Genomic DNA, 16263 nt, shown 5'->3' with positions numbered 1-16263 from the left:
GACGTTTTAGCTCTTCGTTCCGCTCTTGGTTTACAGGCTTTGTTAACCGGACCGGAAAAGGGGGCATTTTCTGGGTAGGTTTCCCTATTAAGTCAGCACCGGATCAAGATTGGAGACCCACCACAAGCAGAGAACAAAAAGCCTAAGAGTGGTGACCAACCATCTGCAAAAGGAGTAACAGAGCAAAGCGGAGAAGAGAAGGAAGCTCTCAGGTTTAGTGATTCATACCTGTCCTGTCTTTTGTTTCCAGGGTTTCGATTTCCGGTCCAGAGCTAGTCTACTTATTTATTTTATACGGAAACGTAATTTTGCATATTATACGGAATTTGTCATACCAGGTTTTCCTAGAGTTGAGGAATTCTATCCATTCCAGGAAAAGCACTGGTTTGAGAAACTACACTACAGGAAAGTACTAAGGAATAGGCTCCGAGATGTAGGGCTGTTACTTCCTCCGAGAAGGGCCTGAACTCGTAAACTCGTGTGTACAACTCCTCCATAGCTAGGATCTTGCCTCTACATTCCTACCCCCTATTCTACTGTCAGTCTTAGAACCACGACAGTTGGCGCCCACCGTGGGGCCGGTGTCTTAGCGACTTGTTGGAGAAGTTGCAATTTTTCCGTCCCCTTCATCATGTTCTAGGCGGAGGTTTGGCTGAGGGCCGCGAGATCCATCTCGGCGCGCTCGTGTTTGTCGCCGACGACTCCGCTTGGCTTCAGGAGGCACCACTTGCGCCGACGCCCTCCCCGCCCACGGGGCGAAGCACTTCTGCGCGTGCGTCCGTGGCGTCCTCCTGCGGCAACCGTCGACCCAGTACCAGTCGACTCCAGCAGCTTTCCCCCTCCCTGCGACCCGCCGGAGCAAACGCACCGGTCGGTCCAGGCATCAGCAGTGGGTGAAGCATGCGGTGGCCCGCCAGTCGGCCACCCCTCAAGTCGCGGCGATCGAGCCCGGCGAAACTCTCTACGACCTGTTCGATCTATCGACTGGCTCCGTAGAGACCGCATCCGAGTGCGACAGTAGCGACCCGGCGGCGGAAGTTTTGATGTTCAATGGACCACGCAGCCCTCCTGGCTTCAACCGCAAAGACGGTGGCGACAGGAACGGCGATCCGTCGCGCGTTCACGAGGAGTACCGCCCCGAACCCCTTTCCTCGCAGCAGAGGGAGGAACTTCACCGCCGGAACATGGATGCATTGCATACTCCTATAGTTGGAGAAACCCCTGAGGCCTAGGCCTTGGAGCAGGCGCGCCTGGCCAACCTGGCTGAGCGCACTCGACTAGAGAACCTCCAGCGCGCACTCGACGATCGCGCTCGACAACGTGCTCCTGAGTCCAGTCGACGCCATCTTTTTCCACCTCCGACTCAGGTATACCGAACACCGATCCAGAATCTAGCAGCTACTGCCGGGATAGCAGAGTCTATCCAACCTTCCCAATCAGAAGCTGGCCGAGATCTGGTGCAGATCAGAGCCTTGCTCTGGGCAGCAGGAGAGCAGAATACGGCCGTGTCTCAGTCACGGAATAGGATCCATAGCTGATCCGTGGTCGCAGACACAGTTCAGTCGGCCCATAGCCCGAGATCACCCCCGAGGTGTGAGGGACGTGGGGATCGGCGTGGTCAGTACAGAAATCGAGAGCAGTATGATCGCCGTGCCGATCGCGATGATCGCCGTCGAGTGCCCACGCCTCCTCCAAGGAGTGGGTCATACGTGCCTCGGTCACATGAAGACAGACGCCCTCACAGTGTCGGAAGAGGTATTCCAGTCGACCCCAGGGAGCCATGCTTTGATGCGAGATCTATTCTCGTGCAGGGCTTGGTCGACAGAAACAGAGCTCACCGAGAGGGCCATGACAGAGATCCGCAAACTAGCAACAGGGTGCATGTCTCTGGTCCAGAGTGCTTCAGCAGAGCTATTAGAGCTGCGGTGATTCCCCCCAACTTCAGGTTGGCATCTGGAGTTAGTAAGTTCACCGGAGAGTCCAAGCCTGGCACTTGGCTTGAAGACTACCGAGTGGCTGTCCAGATTGGTGGCGGCAATGATGAAGTGGCCATGAAACACCTTCCTCTGATGTTGGAGGGCTCGGCTAGAGCATGGCCGAATCAGTTAGCGCTTGGAGCATCTATACTTGGGAAGATCTCGCCCGAGTGTTTGTCAGAACATTCGAGGGCACTTGCAAACGGCCGGCAGGTTTGACAGAATTATAGTGTTGTGTTCAGAAACCGAATGAAAGTTTGAGGGATTATATCCAGAGATGGATCACCCTACACCACACGGTAGAAGATGTGTCAGATCATCAGGCAATTTGTGCCTTTAAGGAAGGCGTCAGGTATCGGGAGTTGAATATGAAATTCGCCCGGACAGGAAATATGACTCTGGCTCGGATGATGGAAATTGCCACCAAGTATGCCAATGGTGAAGAAGAAGAGCGACTCCAGAGTGGCAAGCACAAAGCAGTCGCCCACGAAGCCGGAGGAGGAAACTCTGGTCGGAAACAGAAGTGCAAGGCTGAGCCAGCTACTCCGGGTGAAGCCTTGGTTGTGGTTCAAGGAAAGTTCAAGGGGAAGCCCAAAGGGTCATGGAACCCCAAGAAAGTAAAATATCAAGATGGAAATGACGTGTTGGATCTACCGTGCCATATCCACACCAAAAAAGATGAAGAAGGTAATTTCATTTACCCGAAGCACACCACTCGGCAGTGTCGGCTCCTAATCCAGCAGTTCTGAGAGAAACAGCCCAAGGAAAAGGAGAAGGAAGCAGACAAGGCTGAGGATGAGGGAGAGGATGATGATGGTTATCCCCGCGTGAATTCCACTCTGATGATTTTTGCTGACGTTGAGAGCAAAATTCGATTGAAAGTCATCAACAGGGAAGTGAACATGGTCGCTCCAGTGACACCCAGCTACTTAAAGTGGTCGCAAACTGCCATTACATTTGACCAGTCTGATCATCCAGCGCACATTGCCACCCCCTGGGAGGCAAGCACTGGTGGTCGACCCGGTGGTCGAAGGCACTCGACTGATAAAGGTTTTGATGGACGGTGGTAGTGGCCTGAACATACTGTATGCAGAAACATTGAAAGAATGGGCATTCCGATGTCCAGATTCAGCGAAAGCCATATGAGTTTCCATGGGGTCATTCCAGGCAAGAAGGCTGCATCCCTCGGTCAGATTGCACTCGACGTGGTTTTCGGTGATTCCAAAACTTACCGCAAAGAAAAGTTGACGTTTGAAGTTGTGGATTTCCAGAGTGCTTATCATGCAATTCTAGGCAGGCCAGCTTATGCACGATTTATGGCTCGACCATGTTACATGTACCTCAAACTGAAGATGCTTGGTCCCAGAGGAGTGATCACTATCTTTGGTAACCGGAAGAAGGCGGAAGAATGCTTCCAGAAGGGCTCAAAGATCGCCGATGCCTAGATGGCCGTGGTAGAATTGCAAGAATACCAGAAAAACGCAGATCCGAGTGACTTGCTGCGAGCCAAGAAGCCAGCCACAGATTTAGCATTCCAGTCGTCTGGTGAAACGAAGTCGATTCACATTCACCCGACGGATCCCAATGCAGCTCCGACTCACATTTCAACCACACTCGACTCCAAATAGGAAGAAGAGCTCATCCAGTTCCTCCGTGAGAACTGGGACATCTTTGCATGGAAGCCTTCTGACATGCCGGGTGTTCCCAGGGGACTGGCTGAGCATCATTTGTGAGTCGACCCGAAGGTGAAACCAGTCAAAGAGCATCTTCGACGGTCCGCCGCCCAGAAAAGAAAGGCAATCGTTGAAGAGGTGGCTCGGCTTTTGGCAGCTGAGTTTATCCGAGAGATTTATCACTCCGAGTGGTTAGCCAATGTTGTCATGGTCCCAAAGAAAGACGACTCACTTCGCACGTGTATTGATTTCAAGCATATCAATTGGGCCTGCCTGAAAGATCACTTCCCTCTCCCTCGCATCGATCAGATAGTCGACTCGACTGCAGGGTGCGAGCGTTTGTCCTTTTTGGACACCTACTTTGGGTACCACAAGATCCGTCTGTACGGACCCGACGAAATAAAGACAGCTTTTATCACCCTGTTTGGGTGCTTCTGTTATGTCACAATGCCATTCGGTTTGAAGAACACCGGAGCCACATTCATGCGGATGATTCAGAAGTGCCTGCTCACTCAGATTAGTCGGAATGTGGAAGCATACATGGATGACATTGTGGTCAAGTCACGTAAAGGTTCCGACCTACTGACTGACCTTGCTAAAACCTTTGCCAACCTTAGAAGGTATGATATCAAGCTCAATTCATCAAAGTGCACGTTTAGAGTTCCAGGCGGAAAGTTACTCGGTTTTCTTGTTTCCGAACGAGGAATCGATGCTAACCCAGAGAAAGTAGGCGCTATACTCTGAATGAAACACCCTGTGCGTGTGCATGATGTCCAGAAGCTTACTGGTTGCTTGGCCGCCCTAAGTCGATTCATTGCTCGCCTCGGTGAAAAGGCGCTGCCTCTTTACCGACTGATGAAGAAATTAGACAAGTTCGAGTGGACCCGAGAAGCTGATGCAGCGTTTGCAGAGCTAAAAGCCCTGCTTTCCACCCAGCTGGTGCTTGATGCTCCAATCAGCAAAGAGCCTCTACTGCTTTATATAGCATCCACTGGACAAGTCGTCAGTACAATACTTACGGTCAAGCGGGAAGAAGAAGGAAAAGCTTATAAGGTTCAACGCCCAGTTTATTATATTTCTGAAGTCCTGACCCCGTCAAAGCAGAGATATCCTCATTATCAGAAGCTTGTCTATGGGATTTACATGACCACGAAGAAGGTTGCACACTATTTCTCGGATCACTCTGTTACAATCGTCAGCGACGCTCCATTGTCAGAGATTCTGCACAACAGAGATGCAACTGGTCGAGTGGCCAAATGGGCGATTGAACTCCTTCCCTTGGATATCAAGTTTGAGGCAAAGAAAGCTATCAAGTCCCAAGCAATAGCAGATTTCCTCGCCGAGTGGATCGAACAGCAATTGCCAACTCAAGTTCACTCTGAGCACTGGACCATGTTCTTTGATGGTTCCAAGATGTTGAACGGTTCTGGTGCTGGAGTAGTTCTGGTATCCCGCCGAGGAGACAGGCTCAGATATGTCCTCCAGATTCACTTTGATTCCACCAACAATGAAGCAGAATATGAAGCACTCCTGTATGGGTTGCGCATGGCCATCTCACTCGGCGTCTGTCGCCTCATGGTCTATGGCGACTCAGATTTGGTAGTTAATCAAGTGATGAAGGAGTGGGACGTCAGAAGCCCAGCCATGACTGGTTACTGCAACACGGTGAGAAAGCTTGAGAAGAAGTTTGAGGGGTTAGAACTCCACCACATACCCCGACTGAAAAATCAAGAAGCCGACGATTTGGCAAAGATAGGTTCCAAGAGAGAAGCCATTCCCGCAATGTGTTTTTGGAGCATATTCACTCGCCGACAATTCAGGAAGATCCTTTTACCGAAGAGCCCCCGCAACCTAAGAGCGCCACAGATCTGACTAAAGTCGAGGTCCCAGCCGTGGTCGACTTGATCATGGAGGTTCTGGCCATTACTCCCGACTGGACGGTGCCCTACATTGCATACATCCTCAGGAAAGAACTCCCAGAGGATGAAGAAGAGGCTCGACAGATCGTCCGTCGATCCAAGGCCTTTACTGTGATAAGAGGGCAGCTGTTGAGGGAAAGCGTGACTAGAGTCGGTCAGAAATGCATAACACCAGAAGAAGGTCGAATGATCCTCAATGACATCCACTCGGGGACCTGTGGCCATCATGCGTCCTCTCAGGCCATCGTGGCTAAAGCATACCGAGCTGGATTCTATTGGCCACGAGAAAATGAAAATGGCGAAAGATATAGTCGACAGATGTGAAGGCTGCCAGTTTTACTCCGACATGTCTCACAAGCCAGCATCAGCCCTGAAGACCATCCCCCTCATCTGGCCCTTTGCTGTTTGGGGACTGGATATGGTTGGACCACTGAGAACTGGCAGGAGCGGCTTCACTCATGTGCTCGTTGCAGTCGACAAGTTTACCAAATGGATCGAAGCTAAACCTATCAAGAACCTTGATGCTAGCACCGCTGTCAGTTTTATCAGAGAATTGACATTCAGATATGGAGTCCCACACAACATCATCACGGACAATGGATCGAACTTCGATTCCGATGAGTTCAGAGCTTTCTGCGCCTCTCAGGGCACTCGAGTCGACTATGCTTCTGTCGCTCACCCGAAGTCGAACGGAGAAGCAGAAAGAGCCAATGGCCTAATTCTCAAAGGACTGAAACCCTGACTGATGCGTCATCTCAAACACGCGGCACACGCTTGGGTTGATGAACTTCCGTCAGTTCTGTGGGGTTTAAGGACAACTCCTAATCGGTCGACCGGACGAACTCCTTTCTCCTTAGTCTATGGAGCCGAAGCTGTTCTGCCAAGTGACCTGCTCCACAATGCACCCCGAGTTGAGCTCTTCTCCGAAGAGGAAGCAGAGCAGGCCCGGAAAGATTCAGTCGATCTCTTAGAGGAGGAAAGAGAGATGTCCTTGATCCGCTTGACCATTTATCAGCAAGACTTACGTCGATTCCACGCCAGAAATGTGAGGGGTCGAGCCTTTCAAGAAGGAGACCTGGTTCTTTGAGTGGATCAACAGAAATCACACAAGCTTGCCCTGACTTGGGAGGGCCCCTTCATCATCACCAAAGCTCTCCACAACGGAGCATACCATCTTCACAGTATTGAGCATCAGAAAGACGAGCCACGGGCTTGGAACGCGGAGCTGCCCCGCCCCTTTTATACTTAAGCACTCGTTTGAATAAAATGTAATAAGAAACACCTTTGTAATTTGTTTATCAAACACAAGAGCTTATGGTCCTATCATTCGATTGTTGTGTTCTTATTTACTTCTGAAATCCCCCAGTGGGTGGGCTTAGTCGCGAATCCGTTTCGCCTAAGTTCGAAAGAAAATCCTACCGAGTGGAGAGCAATCCGCCCACTCGGGGGCTTAGCTGAAGTCCAATACTCGCGTAAGTTCTCTCACTAGGAGACTTAGCTGCAGTCCAGTACTCGCCTAAGTTTGAAAAAATCCTACCGAGTGGAGAGCAATCCTCCCACTCGGGGGCTTAGCTGCTGTCCAGTACTCGCCTAAGTTCTCTCACTAGGAGACTTAGCTGCAGTCCAGTACTCGCCTAAGTTTGAAAAAATCCTACCGAGTGGAGAGCAATCCTCCCACTCGGGGGCTTAGCTGCAGTCCAGTACTCGCCTAAGTTCTCTCACTAGGAGGCTTAGCTGCAGTCCAGTACTCGCCTAAGTTTGAAAAAATCCTACCGAGTGGAGAGCAATCCTCTCACTAGGAGACTTAGCTACAGTCCAGTACTCGCCTAAGTTTGAAAAAATCCTACCGAGTGGAGAGCAATCCTCCCACTCAGGGGCTTAGCTGCAGTCCAGCACTCGCCTAAGTTGTCTCACTAGGAGGCTTAGGTGCAGTCCAGTACTCGCCTAAGCTTGAAAAAATCCTACCGAGTGGAGAGCAATCCTCCCACTAGGGGGCTTAGCTGCAGTCCAGCACTCGCCTAAGTTCTCTCACTAGGAGGCTTAGCTGCAGTCCAGTACTCGCCTAAGTTTGAAAAAATACTACCGAGTGGAGAGCAATCCTCCCACTAGGGGGCTTAGCTGCAGTCCAGCACTCGCCTAAGTCAAGACCCATATCCTATCCGCAAGGACGACGAGGTGCAGGTCGACTGCAACCTTCTCCTTCGGAGCTACGGCACAAATACAATCCGCTCCATCCTTATCCGCAAGGACGACGAGGTGCAGGTCGACTGCAACCTTCTCCTTCGGAGCTGCGGCACAAATACAACGTCCGCTCCATCCCTATCCGCAAGGACGAGGTGCAGGTCGACTGCAACCTTCTCCTTCGGAGCTGCGGCACACAATACAACGTCCGCTCCATCCCTATCCGCAAGGACGAGGTGCAGGTCGACTGCAACCTTCTCCTTCGGAGCTGCGGCACAAATACAACGTCCGCTCCATCCCTATCCGCAAGGACGACGAGGTGCGGTCGACTGCAACCTTCTCCTTCGGAGCTGCGGCACAAATACAATGTCCGCTCCATCCCTATCCGCAAGGACGACGAGGTGCAGGTCGACTGCAACCTTCTCCTTCGGAGATACGGCACAAATACAACGTCCGCTTCGTCCCTATCTGCAAGGACGACGAAGCATTCCGAGCAGTGAACAAAGTCCATTCAAAGGCAAACACAAGCACATTCGGAAGTAAACCAAATTCAAATAAATCCTAAAAGTTCCAAGCAGCAAATCAAAAGTACTCGGGCATCAAACCTGAAGGAGTTCAACGGTTACAGCAATCACTCGGCATTCTGAGGCAAATTTAAAGCGGATTCAAGTTTCATAAGTTTGTTCACTCGGCCGGAGGAGGGCTGGCAGGCTCCACGAATGAGTCCAAGTCGATCCCATCAGCGATCCGAGTGGCGGCAGCAATGAAAGTCTCCATGAAGGACTGTAAGTCATGCTTTTTGGTGTTAGCGACTTTGATCGCAGCCATCTTGTCTTCACGAGCCTCCTTGCAATGGACTCGCACCAAGGACAGCGCCACGTCAGCACCACACCGGACAGAGGATTTCTTCCATTCTTGCACTCGGTCAGGGATCTCGTTCAGTCGAGTCATTAGGGATTCCAGGTCATTCTGAAGCGTCACCCCCGGCCAAAGCGATGAGTCCATTCGAGAGACTACCTCCTTCAGGCGCACGAGGTAGCTTGTGGCGCTGGCGATACGGGACTCCAGTCAGAGCACGTTCATCGCAGACTGGATAAGTGATACGGTCCAGACCTGTCTCGACCCTTCCAGTTTCCTCGTCGAAGTCTTAGCAGAATTCTGCAGCCAAAAATTAGTCAATCAACCGAGCAAGATCCGTTTTATCTTGGGCTGCTTTTTGCGCGGTGGCGAGGTCCGAGTCCTTCTTCTCCAGAGCCAACTTCATTTTCTCTACAAAAGAAACAATCGAATCAAAGAAGAGATCAAAGAAATATATTGAAAGTCAGTCGACAGTCAGTTACCTTCCATACCAACGGCTTTGTCTTGAGCTTTCTTCAGATTCTGCTGGGCTAATTCCAAGTCGAGGTTGAGATGCCTCTGCTTCTCCTCAAGTTCAGAAAACTTAGAAATAAGAGTACAAGACTTCTGCAGAAGGCAAAAGCCGGATCAGTCGATAAGATCAAAGGTTGTTTACTTCCGAGTGAATAAAACCTAAAGAAGTTCGCTTCGACCCCAACCGACTGCACACAGTCGACTGCGGTCTCAGGGGCTACACCCAGCGGGTGCACTTGGCGTGCCCCCGCTGACTAAGACTCAACTCGACCGGTCCGCACGGACCAGAAAAAAAGCTGTTCAGACCCCAGTCGACTGCCAGCAGTCGACTGCGGTCTCGGGGACTACACCCAGTGGGTGAACTTGGCGTGCCCCCATCGGTTTGGATCCTACTCGACCGGCCCGCCTGAGTCAAGTGTAAGGAGTAAAAAAGAAAAGAAAGAAGAACTCAGACCCCAGTCGACTGCCAGCAGTCAACCGCGGTCTCGGGGACTACACCCAGTGGGTGCACTTAGCGTGCCCCCACCGGTTCAGATCCCACTCGCCCAGACCGAGTGGATGATCAAAACTACCAAAAACAACAAAACACCCAGTGGGTGCTCTAATTCGACGCAAACAACAGCAGATTATGCAGAAGAAGATTTTTTCGAGTAACACTTCCTCACAGAGCAAAAACAGTCAGAAAGTCTACTCACCTGGACATTGGCCCGAAGGGCAGCACTCGCGTCGTAGGCAGCCTGGCTGTTCTCATGCACCGTCTTCACCCGCTCCATCATCATGTCAGCCTGTCGGATGGCTTCCGTAGCCGCTTCCGACTGGTTGTCCGGGACGGGAAAGCTGGTGAAAAAGTGAGCAGTCGACCCAGGTGCGGCGGCTTGGAGCTTCGTGGTGTGGAGTTGGACGACTGAAGGAATCACAGGCGCAGTCAGCGGTGTGGGGTGCTCACTCGACAAGGGTGCAGCGAAGGTCACAGAGGCCTTGCCCGCGTCTTCAGGTTGACGGACGGGAGGTGTTGTAGTGGGTTCTTGCCGAGACATCCTACCAGCTGCTACCTTCTTGCTCTTCCTGGGCTTAAGAGCCACATCTTCATCGTCATCTGGAAGATCGATGACGTTGGGTGGAGCTGCAAGGCAGATCATTCAACCCCAAGTGAACTACTCGAATGCAATCGACCAAAGAATCAAGAAGAAAATCGCAAGAGTTTATACCTGGGTTGGAGCTTACTGCATCTTCCATTTCCTCGTCCCGGTACTGGAAAGAAGAGGTTCCTGACGTAGTAGCATTGCAAAGACCCGCATTCAATCGGTTACGTCCGGTTAATCGAGTCGATGAAAAGGACAAGTCAGATGGTTACCCGGAGATGGTAGGAACAGTCACTTTGATCCTGGGCAAAGCCTTTGGCAGTTTGGAGGAGGTGGCTTTCGGTGCTTTCGGCGCTTGAGGCGGCGCAACTTTGGACTGTTTTGGAGCCTTCTCAGTCGGTGCTGGGGAAGACGTCTTGGGACGCTTCGAAGACTGACCAATCGGCGTGCCACCAAGTCCGGAGCGCTCACCCGGTCGTGAGCGTGTTTGGATCTCCTCTCCCTGCGAGGAGGCGAGTCGACTTCTTCGTCATCAGTCGATTCATCGCTCTCCTCGTCCTCCTCGGCATCCGAATGCTCCTCGCCACTCTCGCCCCCGCTTGCTTCTTCCTCGGCATCTTGGTCTTGCACTCCATTGGGCATTGAGTACATGTCAATGAGGGCCTGAAAGGACAACGGTCAAAGGGAATTCAGTCGACCATAAACAAGATATCACACGGTGAATCGGAAAGATACTTGATAAAACAGAATTATACCTGCTCCAGCTGGTTGAGTTGTCGAATGGAATCACCCTCCTAGACCCCCGAGGGTTGTCTTTGTTGCTGGTGATCCCCATCAACCACTTCTCCAGGGTATCCTTGCTGACATCCTCCGGGTGGATCCGAGTGGAATCAGTGAGCCCAGAGTACATCCACATCGGATGATCACACGCCTGAAGCGGTTGGATGCGTCGACCGAGAAAGACCTCCAGCAGGTCCATCCCGGTCACCCCGTCGCAGACAAGCTGGATGACCCGCTCGACCAGCACCTTGACATGTGCCTTCTCTTCTGGAACTACCTTCAGGGGGGCGGGCTTCTTCACTCGAGCCAAGGAAAAGGGAGGAAGTCCAGTCGACTGACCCGGGGTCGGCTGATCCTTGCAGTAGAACCAAGTCGACTGCCAGCCCCGGACCGAGTCGGGGAGGATCATGGCTGGGAAGGTACTCTTGCTCCTCATCTGGATCCCCAGACCCCCGCACATCTGGATCACTTGTGTCTTCTCGTCACTCGATTTGGCCTTTTTGACCGACTGGGAGCGGCGGGTGAAGATGTGTTTGAAAAGTCCCCAGTGCGGTCAACAGCCCAAGAAATTTTCACACATCGACACGAAAGCAGCCAGATAGACTATGGTGTTTGGAGTGAAATGGTGAAGTTGAGCCCCAAAGAAGTTCAAAAAACCCCGGAAGAAAGGATGGGGAGGCAGTGAGAATTCGCGATCTATGTGGGTGGCAAGGAGAACACACTCACCCTCCCTTGGTTGCGGCTCGGTTTCATTCCCCGGGAGCCGTGCCGACTTATGGGGGATCAGTCCCCCCTCCACCAGGTCATCGTGGTCGTCCTGGGTGATTGTCGAGCGGATCCAGCCACCCTGGATCCAGCCCGGCGGCAGGCCGGATCTCGACGAGGATCCGCCCCGGCTGGTCCGCTTGCCCTTCGCCTTCGCGGTCGCCTTCTTCGCGCGCTCCAGCGCCACCGTCTTCTCTTTCCCCATGGCAACAGGTCGAGCGAGAGCGAGAGTCCGGCGACGAGAGTGGAAGCGAGCGTGATGGAGAGATCGGGAGAAGAAGAAGAGAGGATGGGAGCGCACGGGGCAGAGGCTTGGTCCGGGGCCTTTTATAAGGTCGTCACCCGAGTGACTGGCTGGTGGACCCAGACAATGTAAACAAATCCCGCAATAGTCGCACGCGCAGTACGTGGCGAAAAAGGTGGCATGGGGATCGAGGAGACTTGCCTAATCCGTCCCAATAACCTCGGTTCCGTCCGTCTGGCACGCTTCCCAAAATTCGAATCCCGCGAAATCCGCGGAGAGCAGAGCGACCTGTCAGACTGAAGATAAACATCCTCTACATCATCATTCGGAATTCTACCGTGAAAATTCACTCGACAAAAACCAAGAATGGACCAAGGCGACTGAGAAAGGAGTCAACGTCTTCACCTCAACTCATTGTTCCAGAACAAGATATACTCATAGCACAAAGAATGGGTCGGAAGTGTTCCCATCTCCTTCCTCACTCAAACCCTGATCCATTCAGGGGCTAATGATGAAGCTATGTACCTAGGGTAGGGTCATGGATCTGTCCAACATACCCTCCCCAAGGACATCTCTACAAAGAATCAGAAGCAGTCGAAGAGAAACCATCATCCACTCGACCATGAAGATGTGCTCACTCAACCACCTTGAAGACACTCGACCACCAGAAGATGAGAAACCCTCCACTCTGCAATGGTCATGACTTGAACCATAGCTTTATGGGCATTTACAACACTTTACTGCAGACGTTACCAGTAACGCCCCTCCTTTATGAGCATCGAACCTTGTGTAACGGAGGAGAGCTGGGGTCTTGGCGCACTCTATATAAGCCACCCCCTCCTCTGGGACAAGGGTTCGCACTTTCTGTAATTCGCACACATATATTCAGTCGACCGCCTCTGGGCTCCGAAACGTAGGGCTGTTACTTCCTCCGAGAAGGGCCTGAACTCGTAAACTCGTGTGTACAACTCCTCCATAGCTAGGATCTTGCCTCTACATTCCTACCCCCTATTCTACTGTCAGCCTTAGAACCACGACACTATTCATATGCTCAGCAACACCATTTTGTTGAGGAGTATAAGGAATGGTGTAATGTCTAACAATGCCTTCAGACTTGCAATAATTCTTAAATTGCTTAGAACAGAATTCCATACCATTATCAGTGCGAAGTATTTTTACCTTCTTTTCAGTTTGTCTCTCAATCATAATCTTCCACTCCTTAAATGCTGAGAATGCTTCATATTTATGCTTCAAGAAATAAGGCCATACTTTTCTCGAATAATCATCAATAATAGTCAGCATGTAACTAGCACCACCTAGTGACTTCTTGCGAGATGGTCCCCATAAATCAGAATGGACATAATCAAGAACTACCTTCAGTTGTATGAGTCGAAGTGTTGAACTTCACCCTCTTGTGTTTGCCGAAGATACAATGCTCACAAAATTTCAATTTACCAGGTTCATATCCATCAAGAAGACCTCTCTTATTTAACTCTGCTAAACCAAGTTCACTCATATGTCCAAGATGCATATGCCAAAGGTTAGCAGCATCACAATCAGAATTCTTTGAAATAACTGGAGTAGTGTTACCTGAAATGGTAGAACCCTGAAGGTAGTAAAGACCATTTGTCGAACTTAAGTCACCTTTCATCACAACAAGGGAGCCTTTGGTGACCTTCAAAACACTATCTCCACTTGAATACTCATACCCCTTTGCATCAAGGGCACTAATAGAGATAAGATTTCTCTTCATCTTCGAAATATACCGAACATCTGTCAAAGTTCTAATTGTGCCGTTAAACGTCTTGATTCGAACGGAACCTATCTTTAATCTTGCATGGTGAATTTTCAAAACCCAAAACGGAACCAGCAGAAGTAATGAAATCAAAAGTATTAAACCAATCTCTATGTGGACACATATGAAAAGTGCATGCGGTGTCAAGTACCCACTCATCATTGGTCTCAGCACATCCAGCAATAACGACAAGAGCATCATCGTAACTATCATCATGAGCAACGTTAGCAGAATTTTCACCTTGTTTGTTACCTTTCCTCTTTTCCTTGTTCTGCAACTTGAAACACTCTAAGATGTCATGCCCGTCTCTCTTGCAATATCTGCAATATTTTTTGTCTCTGGATTGCGACCGGCCCTTGTGGCCATTCTTACTTTTGCCTTTGTTTCCATTATTGGAGTTCTTCTCCTTTGTCCTGCCACGAACAGATAATCCCTCGGCTTGATATGAACTCGAACCATCATGAGGCACCATTAATTTCATCTTCTCCTTAGAGTTCAAAGCTTCATAAACTTCATTAAGTGTGAGAGTATCAGGACTGTATAATATGGTGTCTCTAAAATTGGTATAAGAACTTGGCAGTGAACAAAGTAACATTAAAGAAGTATCTTCCTCTTCATACTTAACCTCCATTGCAACTAGATCAGATATAATCTCCTTAAATTCAGAAATATGGTTCAAAACATTACCTCCCTCGGGTAACCTGTGCAGGAATAATTTTTGCTCCAGATGCATCTTGCTGGTGAGATCTTTAGTCATGCAAATCCCTTCCAGCTTTAACCATAGAGCGGCGGCAGTTTTCTCGCTTAAAACTTCCTGCAAAATATTGTTATGCAAATGGAGTTGAATTTGTGACAAAGCCTTGCAATCAATTATGTTCTCCTCATTAGTCCAGTCCTGAATTCTGTTCTTCCCAAAACTATCCAATGCTTCATCATAGTCGGACTGTGCCAACAACGCCCGCATCTTGACTTGCCATAGGGTAAACCTTGTGTCACGGTCCAGCAGCGGAAGATCGTACTTCATGGATGCTATGAGTAGATTAATCTGTGTGCACAAAGTAGTACAAGCCGGTAGAAAAAATTCTTGATAGAATTAGTACACGGGTTAAAGAAATAGAGTAACTAGCACCTGGATATCGTTTGGATGTGGATGTAGCAATTTGAGAAGAAAAAGTAACCCTGTAGCCTTCACGTGTAGGACAGGAGTACTAGTTGAGGTACTTGATGATTGCTATGGTTCTCCGGTGTTCGCGCGAGGACGTGACGACTGGCCAGATCCTTTGCTCCCGAAGCCTCGGGCGTGATGCGCTAGTGCAGCAGATTAGGCCAACTCCACCGTGCGACCCCATCCTGTCCGCGCCCGTCCGTTTGGGGTAAAACGGATGAACCAGACGGCCCAGCGCGCGGGCGCAAATGGACTTTTGTCCATTTTCTGTCCGCTTTTGACCCATCCCCGGCCCAAGTTTGCACCGCTTTTGGGGTGAAACGGACAACACACAGACGCGCGGGCCGTCTACGCGTGTCCTCCCCTGGCCCGCCCGTCAGTGGCACAGGGACAACCTTTTTCTATCCACCCCCCTCCCTCCCTCCGGCCGCACGCCGTCCATTCTTCTCCACTCTTCCCCACTCTTCCCTCGCCGCCGCCATCGCTGCCATTGTAGCTGTGCAGTTCGGACGTGCGCTCACCCAGCCCCTTCCCCTCCGTGCCCTCGAGCTACCCAACCACGGCCACCTGTTTTGCGCACCCGCCGGCCGGATTTGAGGCGGATCCGGCCGGTCTTGAGCTCGCCCGGCTGTGGTAGGCCGCGCCATGCCATGGACTAGCCGGGCACTGGCCCGGAAGGCCATGGCAGGGCCGCAAGGCCACATGCAAGCAGTGGCTCCTCCTCTAGCCACTCGGATCTACATCGTCGGTGGTCCGTCGGCAGATACACGAATGGCGGTCAACCGGGCTCGGTGCTAGCCCAAAAGCTCGTCGGTGCACCATTGCCGCTCATTAAGTGCGACCACTACCTAAAGAAGGTCGTGCGCCGCGTGTCTACAACGCCGGAACATCCCGGATGGGTGTTCATCAAGTGCTTAAACAATGAGGTATGTGCTCTTTTTAGCTTCGGTTTGTGCTCTAGATTTGACTAGTTGTGCTAATTTAAATTTTGTTGTCTAGAATGGATGCATGTTTTGGTATTGGGAAGAAGAGTGTAGATTGATATATTGATAGAGCGCAATTTAGTAGATGTTCGTGCACTTTTAGCTAGCATAGAGGCTGTAGATGAGACAAGTGCACTTGTTGCTAGATTAGAGGCTAGACACGAGACTAGATGCGAGGAAGCAACGCCTTCTTCTTTAGACTCGAAGAAGAAAGAAACACGCAAGATGGAGGCGACTCCTCCGCAGATCAACAATGAATGCATCGAGAAGGCACTAATCCAACTTACAGGAGCAGTTATGGAAGTTGGATACCTTCTAAAATGTATTCT

This window comes from Triticum urartu, unplaced genomic scaffold, assembly GCF_003073215.2.
Source record: "Triticum urartu cultivar G1812 unplaced genomic scaffold, Tu2.1 TuUngrouped_contig_1156, whole genome shotgun sequence".
NCBI classification, from domain to species: domain Eukaryota; kingdom Viridiplantae; phylum Streptophyta; class Magnoliopsida; order Poales; family Poaceae; genus Triticum; species Triticum urartu.
The sequence above is the reverse complement of the archived record's forward strand: the minus strand, read 5'-3'. Positions refer to the sequence as shown.